Genomic DNA, 13,312 nt, shown 5'->3' with positions numbered 1-13,312 from the left:
ATCTCCAGCTCTCCAAACTAAATCACCAACAATCTTAAATATCTTTCCATGATTCTTTTCTTGTATGAATTTTGAATTGTTGTCCAAATCTCATCCTGCTGACAGAACCGTGCATCTCTGAGAAAATAAAAAAAATCACCTTTAAATAAGCTTAAGGTGACTGCTTGGGGACCTGAACGGCAGGATGTTTAATGGTTTAGTGCTTAAAGAGACGCAGATAGGTTTTACTAACAGATGTCCTGCTGACCTGTGTCGAGTCACACGTATTTATGAACCCCTTCACAAACAGACACTGATGGGAAGGCTGTTTGGGTCGAGGCAGATTAATAATAACAGGTACAAACAGGCCTAAGAACACATAACGCCCTGATGAAGATCACTAAAATTGTTTTCTCTAATAAACAATTGAAAATATTTGTTTTTCCCTCCAAAGAGACTCCCCGTCTCGTGTCGTCGATTATTTATCCGGGACATTAAAGCCCCGCAGAGCGAACACGAGTCGGCTCCGCTGCCCCAAATACCCGTCACACCCAACAAGGCCTTCACGGCTCCATCAAGACAGAGCGAGGCAGTGAAAATTGTCCTTTTTTTAATGGCTGCTTTGAAGTAAAAAGAATTATCATATCACTGGAAGTATTAACGTTCCCCAGAAGGAACCCTACAGTTTTATTAGTTTTACGGCTGCTGTCTTTTTACACATTTGACCGCCTTCCTGGAGCAAGAATAACACAAAGTTAATGGCTAACGGAGAGAAAGTCAAAGGGAAAACTTGGCTGATTATAGCTATAATTCCTGCAGATACTAATTACCAGTGGCTGTAAAATAAGTCAAACTGGTCATCCTAATGAGTCCACCAGAGACCGATTGTTAAATACATTAAAAAGATCTACTTTCCCTCTTCTTTTTTTTATTTGTGTTTTTCCCCCGCTCCACTGTCAGCGTTATCTTATCAAGTGTAACCAAACAAACTCCTGCTTAAAGGTCATGACGCCGCATCCACCCAAATCCAGTAATTAATGTAAAATTAAGCCTGACATAAACATTACAAATGATATTTCACTGTGTCTGCTTTTAAAAACTTGGGGGGGAAAATCCTCTTCATTAAAACACAGACAGAGTTTCTACCTTAAGAGCACAGGTAACGTTCACGTAAAGGCTAATGTGTGGTTTAGGTGGATGATGAAGATGCCCGTTACTGATTCAGGGAAAATTCCTTCTCTCCAAGAAATGAACTCATCAACTGTGAGTTGCTCAAATGAGCAAAAGAAAACAGAAACACAGTCTTAATCTGGTCTTCGGCAGAAAATAAGCAATAAAGTTTGTCCTGTAAACTTCACCTGAGACGGTCTCAAAAAGGTGTAGAAACAGTCATGTCAGTGAACATCACCCAGGCCGATAAAGGTGAGAAAACCGACTGGCTCTGCTGAAAGGTCGGTTTGTGTTTTTAACAAGCTCAGATGGGTCACGCATCAAGTTTCTGTTCAGTTCACGTAAGACTTGAGGAGGTAATTTAGCCTTTTAAATCAGCTGTGTTGGATCAAGGACACATCTAAAACCTGCAGGACACCGCCCTGGAGTTCGACACCCCTGAATTAGGAGGATAAAGATAAGCTTGTGAGGATTTTTATGAAAGTTTTTTGTCCATATCTGAGTTGCCAGGTAGAGTACGGCAATAATCAAACTGGTATTTAAAATAAGTGAAAAAACATATGTCTGTGCATCTGTTTCCATTTTGCACTATGATGTTCTTACTGATGAAGGGCAAAATTTGGGGACATTCTCATTTTTGAAAAAACATTTATGGAGACTCTATGTTCACGTAACAGCTAGCTGCTAGCTCAAACAGACATTAGCATATCAATAGTGTGAAAACCTAAGATGAAATCCTAAGATGCTGTTGCAGCATACAGTTACACCTGAAACTTTTTTCCTCTGGATAACAAAGTTTTTTTGAGTTTAGTACAATATTTAAAAATTATTTTGTTTCCTGATGCATGTGTTCAATTGACTTAGACTGTAACACCAGTATACTGTACCACAATGTAATAAAGACCCTAAATATTCTACAATGTTCTCATCAGTGAGGTTTTGCATGTGAAACCATCTGCGTTTAACCACATCTATCTTTGCTAATACCGCCGTGTCACATGCTCCTATAAACGGAGAACCACTGCTGTCCATTTGTGAACCACAGACGTTCTGTAGGCCACCAACACTCACTTTGAGTCACAGACATTTTAAACTCTTTGATGTTCTCTGGATTTCATATGCAGTCGTTTCAATGATTGTTTATTCTGAAGCATCTGGAAACACTGATCTTTCTTCCAGAGGTTTCTACATGCAGGTGGCATGGGTGGATCTACTGTGGTGGGGTGGGGTGCCATGTGCCTCCATAAAATAATCCCTGGCCACCCCCTAATACCACATTAACTCTTTGAGCCTGGCTACAATGAACACTGAATATAAATTCTAAACAAAATATATTACCCCCCCCCCCCCCCCCCCCCCCCCCTCCACTTAAAAAAAAAGGGTTCAGCCCATAGCATCAAACTGGCTTTGTTTCTTGTTGTCAGTAGCAACTGACATTGCAGTTTTATGACATTTTGTTTACATTTATGTAACAATGTGATTATTTCTAATAAAAAGAGTGAAACTGAATGAATGAAATACAAATCTAACTGTTCCACCTCATGCTGTGAAGCTTTCTGGATTTTATATTTAGTGGGCTACATGCTTATTGAGAATATATAGACTATACAGTACATAAAATCAAAATTCACATGTTTTTTCATGTAACTGAAATGTTTAAGTGAAAGGCAACATTTATATGAAATGTGCATTTGATTTATTTTAACCATATATAGTACATATTACAGAATGTATCACCTGTATATGTGTAAAAAAAATGGCTTTGATGTTGCCACCCGATTTGATTTCCCTGCCACGCTAAGAAAATGTCTCTAAATCCATCCCTGGCAGGTGGAAAGGACAGTTATATGGACGTATATGCAAAAAAACAGGTTTGTTTTGTGATTTGCTTGCTTATTAACAGCGACACAGATAATTTAAACGAAACCTGCAGATACAAGGAAGAGAGCATGAAGTCATTGTGTTGGTGTTGTTAAGCTGCGTCTTCATTTTGTCAGATTTTAGCTACAGCACTATCTTGGTAATTACTGCTGGTTAATAACATCCCCATTTAAAAACTAAAGTGAAACCAAATTTCACTTTAGTTTCAATATATAACAGAAAAAAAAGGTGAAAGCGCTGCTGAAATAGAGTAAGTTTCTTTCCTTCTCTTCATTTGTAATTATAAAAGAAATAACTAATGCAGCAGAGCATGAAAAGTCAACACTAATTCAGGTGTTAATAAATACTGGTAAAAGTATGCAGGTAAATCAGGTTTAATCAACAACAACCTGATAAATCAGGAGAAACTTGCTTGTAATGCAGCTAAACTGGTTGTGAAGAAGGTGGGAGTGGAACATGTAGCAGAACCCACCTTGGAGTTGTCCAACTTTGCTCCCAACTCACATTTGCTGAAGCCTGCTGCCTCAAGCAAATAACTTCTTGTAGCACGGCCGTCAAATGAATCCAGAAAATCTATACTGTTGTAATCCCCCACACCAAACAGCTCCACTACAACATAGAAGTGTTTGCAACACACGTGAAACATGTTCTTCTAGATAACAAACCAAGGAGGACCACTTTCTTTCTGTGACTGCAGTGGAAATGTTGGTCTGTAGACAAGAACAAACAAAGATAATTTACCTGTTTTAAAGCCTTTCATCACAATTTTAGAACATCCTTAATAAAAACATAAACCTTAACTTTCAACCTTAACTTTCACATTGAAATGTTCCTTCTATTTCTCAGAAGTCTTCCACCGCAGTGTCATTGGTCCTAGAAACTTTTCAGACTTTGAGAAGACTACGGACCCTCGCTGTTCTTTGACTTTTAGCATCAACATCCTTCTTGAAACGATGCTGAAGAGTACGTGTCTATACGAGGCGCCCTACAAGCCTGCGCAGAGCGCAGCCCTCCTGCATGTACGCATTCAGCATTGTATGGTGATGAGAGGCGGCTCATCGGGGAGCAAGCGGCTGTTATTTTGGCATGGCTCTGCTAATGTTGCTCGCAGCACTATATATGCCATCCATCGCCCGAGCATCCGGGGACTCCCGGGGCTGCTAAAACCCTGCAGGGTGGGTAGAATCTAATAAAACGCACTTGACGTTTTAATTGCATTTTCCTCATCAAGGAGTAATCTGCAAGATGGTTGTGGCATTTCTGTTGAGACCAATAAGGCTGATATTATGATCAGTCATTTCTTTGATAAACATGCTGGCGCCCCAGCCCTCGATTGTGTGAGGAATATTGAGAAAAATGAAGATGCTCGCTCTCACAGGCGCTTGCATCATTCCACGTCTTGGACGTCCTGTGTTTTTCAGTAAATATTGCCTTATGCAATATTTCTGTGTGTTTGTTGGCCTCAGCGTGTCAGATGTAATGTAGTGTAACTGGTTTCTCTCTGACAGCTGTTTGAACATGCTGTAAACAGTGATTCTGGACTTGCTGCAGATTTCAGAGTTTGGTTCAGACTGCAGAGCGAGCACTGCGTCCCTGCAGGGTGACGGTATGATAATGTGGCCCATAATGGCTTTCAATTAGCACACTCATGAACTCTGCATGAAAAAAACCCCACTCCTCCGAGCTTCAGTGTGTTTACGACCAACAAAACCAAGAATTTATTCTGAACCTCGACTAAAACTAAGCTGGAACGTGTACTTAAATAACGTACACGGTAGTCTGCGTGTAAACTGGCTTTGTCCAAGGAGATTAAATCCAGACCATAGAGACCAGGACTGTTTGTTGAGCCAGACGTAGCTCCAGTTAAAAAATATATAATAATAATTTGTGGATTGGGGAAAGTAAAAACCTGTAAAGACATGTTATAAGACATAAACGGTTGGGTCTTTAAAGCTTAATTTACCTTCATCAATATTCAGGATTGGGTTATGGGTGCAGTCTGAGCAGTGAAGGCTAGACTTCCCTCACCCTGACCAGCTTTTAAGTTTATCTGGGGGTACTGAGGAGTTCCCAAGCCAGCTGAGGGACTCCAGCGAGTCCTGGGTCTACCCCGGGGCCGCCTCCCGGTAGGCCATGCCCGAAACGCCTTGCCTAGGATTCACCCAGGAGGCATCATAGCCAGATTTCCAAACCACGGCTCTACTCCAAGCTCCTCTCTAATGACCGAGCTCCTCATCACATCTCTAACGGAGAGCCCAGCCACTGAGAAAAGAGCCACAGAACGAGCTTGTGCTGGAACATGTAAATATTTACCTTCATATTATAATTATCATTACTGGGCTCGACTACAGCAGCTTTGGGTGATTCACAGGTTAAAATAATTCTTCTTTATCTCATATTCTGCCTCGGTGCGGCACTAAAGTTCATCCTCTGTCTGACACAGTCTCTGTTAGCTCCTCCCACTCAAAGGTTTTTTTTTTTATTAGCTGCCCCTCACAAACGGACAGTGGGTGGAGCCTTGCCCTCTCTGACATCATTAGATCCATATTGAGAAAAAAAAGGTTTGCTCAAAGCTGTTATTTCTACATATGTGACCTCATTATTTCAAATGTTGATAATTTGTAATATGAACAGCCACCACTGGAACAGGAGAAAGCAACAAAACAAAGAAAGAGGAGCTTCATATGGCTTCATTAAACAGAAAGGAGTGTTTTCATACACTCTGAAGGTAAAGCTGGGTTTGTGGCTACAGTGCAGTCATCCTTTGTTTGGCTGCAGCCATTTCACTCTGATGGTTACCTCAGCCAAAAGTGTTTTAAACAGATTTTTATCCGGAGTTAGTCTGGAACTGTGCCCAGGTATAATGTGACAAAAGAGCAATTGACTTCTGTGCCAAAAATGTTCATTATTTCCTCAGCAATCATTTGCCAATGTGAAATAATTAAAGGGCGAGCCCAGAAAATCTGAAAACCGGTGGACTTTTTTTTTTTAATTTACCTCACCGCCTCCAGCATTTATCTTGATCCTGAAAATCTCTTAGAATATATTTTTGTCAAATATTATTCTGCCAGCAGACCTCCCTCTACAACCTCAAGCCACATATGTATGCACAAAGCCATTTTTTACTACTCGACCTACAGTTGACGGAACATGGGGATATGAGAACTACAACTAATTCAACAGCAGTTCAGGATGTTAGCCATCAGCTGAAACCTTAGCAGCGAGGTGGACAACAGAATATAGGGTTGGCTTGCCCTTTATTGGGGGGGGGGGGGGGGGTGCTGTGAAGTAAATATAATTGTTCAAATGTGCATGATTTTATAGGTGTGGAGTAAGCATGTCTGCAGTCAGAAGCATTAGAAACTGATATGGAAGTCTTAAATTCAACAGATTATACCATGGCTATTCAACTAAAAACTTAGTTGGGCCAGATTTTCAAACCGGAAATCAACTGTGCATTATCAGTTCTGTCTGTGAACTTGTCTCCTGCTATGGACATTACATCAGTTTTCTTCAGGTCATCTAACAGCATTTCAAACTCGTCTGATGCCAGAACTTCAACTCTATGAATATTTGAACTGTCTGACAGGGTTACGTTTTTAAGAGCAGATGTCACACTCACTTTAATTTTTTTCGTCACTTGTCACGGCATCCACCTCGGCCAGCATGCAGTATTTTACTGTTTCAGAATCTGTGTGAGGCCTTTTCTTCTTCGCCGATATCAGGCAAACACGAAGGGAAGCTGCTGCAGCTCTCTCTAGGGCTGTACAGGACCCTCACCATGGTAGTACAACTCTGGTTGTAAGATGCAATTAAACTCGCAATTAAACTGTACTTTTGAGATCGCTCTGGAAAGTTTGTGTAGGAAGTCTGGTTGTCATTGTGGTGCCTTCGTAAGTACCGCAACACACTCACTGCAAATTAAGCACATAGGTTTGGCATTTGGATTTGGCAGTAAAATGAATAAGTATTTGTCAGTCCAGGCAGGGTTAAACCGACGATTTTCATTGTCAATTTTACGCTTTTGAGAAAGACATGCTGTTGTCGCATCATATATTACGATGATTGTTTAATATGTTTACATCACGGTGCATTGTGGGTTAAATATTGCTAGGCTACTAGGAGTGTTGCATTCATAGTCTACACTATTTCAATTCTTTATTTTTTAAATTAATTAATTAATTAATTTTTTGTGTGTTCACTGTGTTTCTGCCAGGACCACAGGCAGGGCCACTCGCAGGTTGCTTCTGGGCTGCTTGTGGCCCACGGGCCGCCATTTGAATAGGCTTGGATTGTACGCTTTGTTTTTTTGTGTATGTACAGCATAATGAAGCCTCTGAAGGTTAAACAAAATATTAGGGTTCAGTGGTTTGAAGGCAATATTTAGAGAAAAACTCTTTTTTTAGATTTAGAGGGAAAAATAAAAGTTCACATTTTTGTAGTACATATAGTTAAAATTGTAGATATTCTAATTGAAGACACTTTCCCAATTTGAAACATTTAAAGTCATCTTAAAAAAACTCACACACCCTCTCAGATTACCCACCGAAATTATTTCATGCAATAATTTTAGTAGCTTTAATGAAGCCCTGCACATTATTGGAGTTAGTTTTTCAGCCTTTTTGAACCGTCATAACATCAAGACACAACAGCTGGAATTGGACCAGCAACCTTTGACTTGCCAAGCAGATGTGTTAACCAGTACACTATGAAGCAATGTCATAACTTCAGGAGATTTCCACATCAAATTTTCATCTATGCTGTGTTAAAAACTGCCAACAAATTCCTTTTAAATGCACTCCGAGTTGCGAGGTGACCAATGCGGCGGGTATTATGGGGCCCATATGACACTGCACGTCCATATGGCAGCCGTGCCCTAATCATGACCTGCTTTCTGGACCTTTCTGACTCTCAGGTCTGATTCAGATTTCAGCAGGAATCGTTGCAGAGCCACAATGTGACCTACGTAAGTGTCCTACTTGTGCAATTATGCGTTGATTACTTTGTGGTTGTGCCCTGGTGTTTTATATGCAGAAAAAATAGAAAAAAAATAAAATGCTTGGACTTTGCTGTGGTTTATTTGTCCCCCAAGATTTTCCACTTTTTTGTTCATTCCTTCACAACCATTCTGATAGTTTGAGGCCTTTTGTCTGTAGAGGAGTCGCCCCCTGGAGGCTGTTAGAAGTGATGTAGGTTTAATGTATGCTGGGCACAGAATAAACCCATTAACCCACCACCCCCACATTCAGTTAACACTTTTGTCCCAGTTGTCCCAAGCAGCCTGCGAACTGATTTCTACGTGAAGGACTTGTGATGAATCTAAAAGCAAATTATATGACGTTTGTGCTCCAGAGTGCTAGCATCAACACTAGCTAACATTAGCTTAAAAATCACCAAACGAGCGGCTCCCAGCACAACAGACTCCATATGAGGACAGAAACTCACACTCATGTAGCTACACGGAGGATTTTAGAAGAAGTCGGCTCTTAGCTGTGCGGATGGGTGGCCCAACAAATGGGAGGAGCTTCCAGGGTTTGGCTGTCCTGCGTAGGACTGGCCCTGTGAGTTGGATGACGCCATGCTGCTTTTTTAGCTCATTCACCCATCCATCTCAGTGTGTATCTGTGTGCATTTTACATCCGAGGACAAAGTTTAAACTTCAGCTCTCCAACAAAACTAAAATATGTCCAAGAAGAAGTGATCCCGTGACCCGCGGCTGATAAAAATCAGCGTTTCCTCGTTATTCCTCCACCCACATCTACAGCCATCGTGGTGGAGGATGAATAGCTGTCAGGACCTGAGATATGACTGTATGTGCAGCTGTTCGGATAACACGGGCCAGCTTCTTTAAAAAACTAAACAAAAAATAAAACCTGTCAGCCCCATTGTTTATCAATTAAGTCATTCCTCACGTCGGTTTCAATCCATTTCCAAACTATCTGATCTGTTCCCTTTGACCGCCGCGGATCCAAAGAAAACAGGGCTGCTCGTCTGTTTTTGGCCGAGGGCTTAAAACATACGAGTCTCGGCGCTCCCTGATGGCTTTAAGAGCAGCACAAAGAGCAGTAATTGGAACTAGTGAGCTATAGCTACAAACAGCCTCCCCTCTTCTCCCCGAGATCCAAATTTACAGTTTGAATGGCAGAAGGAGGAGGAAAAAAAAGATCTTTCAATTACGTCTTTTCTCTTTTCCCCCCTCATTTAAATTGGAAGTGATCTCGGAGGAAATAGTTATCATTTTAATGACGGCCTCCATTCATTAAAACTCTCATTCTTCCCCTCTTTCCCCTCTCTCCTGTGGATTGGAAGCAGATCCTTACAAAAAGCCCCGCTTCAATTACCTCCGAGTTAACCCCGCCCTCCATGTTCACATGCAGTGGGTGGGGGTGGAGGCGGAGGGGTCCCGGCCCCCGCCTGGACCTGCTGCTGTTTAACAAGAGAAACCTGAACTCGAGGTTTCGCCCTGCCGGCTGACAGACTGGCATCCATCATGTGTCATTCGCCGAGTCCTGGAGATCGTCATGAGCTGGCACACCGAGGTCGAAGGTAGAGCGACCGAAACATGAAAGAAAAGGCAGAAAAATCCACACACAGGGACGACCTTTCGCTCTCTTCTCTTTTTCAGAGTCTTCAAAAGTCCCAGAAACAAACAAGCAACAGGCGAAATCAGCCATTCATGTCAACATGAACCCATGAAAAAAACAATAAATAAACCAAAGAGAGGAGCATGCAGCTCCTGCAGTTCCTCTAACGTCCACCAGAGGCTCCAGCAGAAATAAACATGTTTACAGCCTGATACACAAACTGGTCTCTATCCGGTTGTTCAGTGATGACGCGACGAATCCTACTTCCGGGTCTAAAGTAGTCTGCGTTTAATATGGCTTTTGTGTTGTTAACATGTTTAATGTTATGTATTTTCTTCTATTTGATCTCAAAAAGCTCCTAAAACAGTCAGCGACCACTGTTGACCTCCCTCGGCTTTTATTACCGCTAATCATTTATTTAAGCTCAGTTTTTAAAACCTTACGATGTAACTACAGCCCAGCCCATGCAGCAGTATATGAATGACTAACCTCGTATTGTGGATGGATTATCTCAGTTGTTCTCCTGGCTGAAGTTTGGTCCTTTTACAGCATCCTGCCATGCGATTACATTTGTTCCTGACCACCGAGAACACTCACATTAACTTTTATCGAGTGGAAAAAAAGTTAGCTTGTTTATATTATGCTAACATAGCTGTGTCGCTAGCGGTCACGTAGCACATCATTATATACCAGCTAGCCCAACTTCAGTAACCCTACAAACGTCACTGCTGTTTAGTTTTCTGTCTTCATTTATGCTGGAAGTGATAGCAGAGCTGTACGTTTTAATTTGTTTCCAAAACCCCGCAGTCAGGACATGCTATATTGTATTTAGATGGAAGCTAGCGAGCTAACTCCCTGCTAACTTCTAACTCCGTTAAATGTCATAAATTCCGTTTTCATGGATGCCTGGATGTTAAACTCAATTGTTACACCTGGTAGAGCAGAACGCTGATCATTTTATTAAAGATGAAAGACTTTAGACAGTTTTTCAACTCTCAGTAATCCCATAGTGATCGTTTGATATATGGACCTGCAGCGGAGTTTAGACCCAGACACGGCTAGTGACGTCAGACTGAACAACCGGATAGATAATTTAAACCTTCATGTACAGGTGAGACTGTTTTTATAACTCACCTGTTTAAATTGTATTATGGCTTAATGTTCGCTCAGTTTTATCAACCAGTATTTATTATATTTGTTTAATTAAATGTTAGGATTAAATTTGTTACTCGTGATTTTATTGACACACTGATTTAAATGTGATTTATTATGGTGATCATTTATCTTTTTCATGCATGTAATCTAGCAAGATATTTGTTCATTGCTCTCATTTTTGTTCAAATAATCTTGGTGTACTAATGAAAATATTTTCCTATAACATTTGGATTTTTTATGTACTTTATGCAGTATTATTGTATTTTATTGTATTTATTGTATTTACTTTATTTTGGGTATATTTTATATTATATTATTTATTATTACAGTACATAAGTCAAATTCTTTTTTCTATGATGTTTTATCTTTTTAATATGCCTTATTTAAATATTTTTCTGAATTACACTGAACCTCTTCTTAGAAGCTTTTTAAAGTTTATTTCATATTTTATTCTATCTTTATTATTTGAAATTGTTTATTTCTGTCACCTGTGTGGAAGCTGCTGTATAAATAAAGGTTGACTGATGGTTTACAGCTTCTGCCTTCCTTTAACTCCTCGGCTGTTCATGTCTCAGCTCTTTCTCCACAGCAGTATTTATACTTTCTGCTCGCTGCTGACGGATGCTCAGATTGCTGCTCCAGCCGCCGCCGCCGGCTGCTAAATGAAGTGAGGCGTCGAATGACTAAAACTCTGATGAAATCAAAGCAGTTTGGTTGTTTCTTTTTGTTTGAGCGTCTCATTAGATAAACTGCAGACATCAAAGAGAATCAAACGCTGAAGAGCGTCCTCGTCCATTTGTTTCTCTAAACCGCAGACGAAAAGAAGCCGGCTAATTACTCGCATTTTGCATGTCGAGGAAGAAACGCTGCTTCCTCTCACCTGAGGGCCAACTCTGCAGCACCTTTTAAAACAGCAGAAACAACATTTGATTAGGGACTAATCACGCTTTTCTCTGAATAACACTTTTAATATTTCAGGCTCCTTCTCTGGATGCAAATGAACGCGGCATTAATCGCATCACACATTAGGCAGTCTGAGCACAGCTGAGTGTTTTTCACTCTTTTTTCATTGTGTAATTAGGGCCCAAATGTTAATGAATTATGCTAATTCCTGACAATTAGCATATAATATTGGAGACAATCAACAATTAGCATATGCTGCGTTGAAGACAATCAGACGCGGCTGCAGTCCCACGCCGATGCTCGCCCGGCTCGGCCTGATGTATAGAAGCCGGCCGGCGAGCATCCAGGGTGATCTGATTACATGCAGAATCAGCATGCTAATTACTGCAGCCTCACCCCGCTGTACTGCAGCTCCACAGGGGGAGGGGAAACACAGAGGGGGCGAGGCGGGGAGGCTGAACAGCAGCGTGTTGGGTTTTTGTGGCGGCGTTGACCTCGGCGCCTCCTCCAGCTGAGTCTCGGAGGTCCAAGCCAGAGGAGAAGGCTTCACGCGGCTAGGTTTGATGGAGAAAGGTCACCGATCGCCGCTCAGCGTGAGGGAACTCAGATCTGAGCCCTTCAGTGTGGAGGGCAGACATGAACCACGTTCATTACTAACACTGTCACTTGTACTTACCTGCTACACTCGGCTTCAGTCAGTGAAGCACCTGAACAGATTCAATACTTCTACCATCCAAACTCAGATGTTATCATGTGTTTTACACATGAATCTCATTTGCATGCATCCATCTCTGGAAGAGTTGCGGGAGAAGCAGAGACCCCCTCCAGCTTTTCTTCTGGGACAACGAGGCATTCCCAGTGTAGTCCTGGGAACTGGCCTCCTCCCAGCATAACATGCCTGAAAGACCTCACCCAGGAGGCATCCTGGTCAAATGTCTGGATTTAATTTTAATCTGATAGAACAGTTATACTTTTTGCAAATATATATATCTGATAAATGGTGGACTAATCTGAAACTTCACCTCTAACCATCTTAGTTTATCTGCGGCACATTTTTGACCCGAGATTCAAAATCTGCTTTTTTGCAACAGTGTCCTGCACAAACAGCACTACACTCAGCAGTGGGTGCATGCGCTACTAATGCACATAGAAACAAACAAAAATAAACTCATAAACACAAAAATAAAGCAGTGGTTGAATCTTGAAATGACCAACTGGAGTCTGCAAAGTGCAATGAAGTGATAAATCTCAGTGCTCCATTATTGATGAGTTGCTGTTTCTCAACAACAGCCGTTTTATATACCCTACAATATCAGAGAGAACCCCAAACAATCAAGCGGTCCACCTATGAGCAAAAACGTGTTGACAGTGGGGAGGAAGAACTCCATTTTACCAAGAAGAGACCTCCAGCAGAGCCAGGCTCAGGGGGAGGCAGCTTCTTTAGTTTTTAGGGGTTTTTTTTTGTCTGATTTAATTTTAATTTTTAATTTTAAAGAAAAAGGAAACAAATCTCACTCACTGCAGTCAGTAATGGTCCCAAAGCTGAATTTGTTTCATTATGTTCTTACTCTTCTTTCAGTTAATAACGCTTCACTCTTCTCTATTACATTAAACATTAAATCCAACTTGGGCAAAACTTT

The sequence above is a fragment of the Astatotilapia calliptera genome, chromosome 2, assembly GCF_900246225.1.
Source record: "Astatotilapia calliptera chromosome 2, fAstCal1.2, whole genome shotgun sequence".
NCBI lineage: Eukaryota > Metazoa > Chordata > Actinopteri > Cichliformes > Cichlidae > Astatotilapia > Astatotilapia calliptera.
This window is presented reverse-complemented; position numbering follows the sequence as displayed.